Below are 1897 nucleotides of genomic sequence, written 5' to 3' on the forward strand. Positions count from 1 at the left end.
GGAACTCACCAAGGCCAGCTGGCCTGGGTCTGAGAAAGCCTGGGTTAAAACCTATCTCGCTGAAGATAGTGGACAATGAGGACTACTGAGACCTCAAGAACAATGGCAATGGGTTTTTGATCCTACTGCACCTATTGGTTTCGTGGGAGCCTAGGCAGTTTGGATGCTCACCTTACGAGACCTGGATGGAGGTGGGTAGTCCTTGGACTTCCCACAGGGCAGAGAACCCTGATTGCTCTTTGGGTTGAAGAGGGAGGGGGACTTGGTTGGGGGAGGGGGAGGGAAAGGGGAGGTGGTGGTGGGGAAGAGACAGAAATCTTTAATAAATAAATAAATAAAATATTTTGTACTGGGACTATAATTGGGACACCATTTGGCCTTAAAATTAGTTTGTCTTATATTATTCCAAGAGTCAATTGACTAAGACTATATTTATAATTGCATAAATGTAAGGAAGTATATTATCTATATTTATAAGAGATATTGCAATTGCTAAGTGTTAAATTATAAGGTATGAAGAGAAATATTGTTTTGGGTGTGGTGGTACATTGCTTGTAATCTCAGGACTTGGAAGACTGAGGCACTAGTATCACAAGTTCAAGGCTAGCCTGTGCGGAGAATCATGTTTCAGTTCAGCCCTCTATGGCAAAAATCTGTCTCAGACAATAACAAAAGCACAAACACACAGAAAGTATGAATAATTTTGACTTTATAAAGGGTTGAAAAGCCCAAGGAAACTCAGTGATTCATGAAAATGTCAGTGGCTGTAAGCTATTAGGTAAACCTTTGTTTTTAAGATCCTAGCACTGTAGTATGTTTGTCTCCCAGGGACTCTCACGTGCTTTTCTTTAAATGGGATTACCAAAGGCAGTTTTCCTCAGTACACACTGCTGGTAGTCCTCAGAAAAGCCTGGCCTCGGATAGCAGTGCCACCTAGAGGCTAAATTCATTTCTTTCAAGAAGTCAGTTTTCTAAAAGTAACCAAGGACATGAGATTCTATTTTAAATGCCCTTTAGCCAACAGAAAAAATAATTTAAACGATAAATGACGCACTTGGAGAAAAACGATGAATTCTTTTGGTGCATTCTTCAATTTACTGCAATGGCATTTTTATATGCATAGAAAAATGGCTCAGTATCTGTCTATTTCATTATAATTTAGTTTTGGCTTTATTGTGTTGAAATATTGTGTAGCATATTAGGTAGAGTGCTCATATAACATGAATGTAGCTCAATTTAAAAAAGCCTCACTGAATGTGCTGTAATCCCAGCATTTATAAGAGGGTGGGGAAGTGTTGGCATGGGCCGCTTGTTTGTTCCTGGCTGCTCAGCCCCGACATAATCATACAGACATCATATTATTTGCAATATTGTTTGGCCAATAGCTTAAGCATATTTCTGGATAACTCTTATATCCTAAACTAACCCAACTCCATTAATCTGTGTATTGCCACGTGGCTAGGGCTTACAGGGTAAACTCTGTCCCCAGCATCTGTCTCTGGCAGGGCTACATGGCATCTCACTGACTCTGCCTTCTTTCTCCCAACATTCAGTTTAGTGACCCCCCCCCCAGCTCTACTCAGCCCTATCACAGACCAAGGCAGCTTCTTTATTCATTAACCAATAAAAGCAACACACATACAGAAAGACCTCCCACACCAGGGAAGGAAGACTGCTGTGAGTTTCAGGCCATCTTGAACAACAGAGTAAGCATTAATTTCAAAGACCTGCCTACTATGATCTGATAAAAGAAGCACAGCTTCACACTGTGGCATCACTAGTTCTTTAAGTGAAGGACAGAAATCCCTCACTTAAGCTACTCAGTTCCTTGGCTCAAGCCTAGTATCCGAAGGTGGGAATCTGGAGGTGGGTATGGATGGCTCTTTGGCCCCCTAGT

The sequence above is a fragment of the Alexandromys fortis genome, unplaced genomic scaffold, assembly GCF_014885135.2.
Source record: "Alexandromys fortis isolate MF-2015 unplaced genomic scaffold, M_Fortis_MF-2015_v1.1 scaffold_385, whole genome shotgun sequence".
NCBI classification, from domain to species: domain Eukaryota; kingdom Metazoa; phylum Chordata; class Mammalia; order Rodentia; family Cricetidae; genus Alexandromys; species Alexandromys fortis.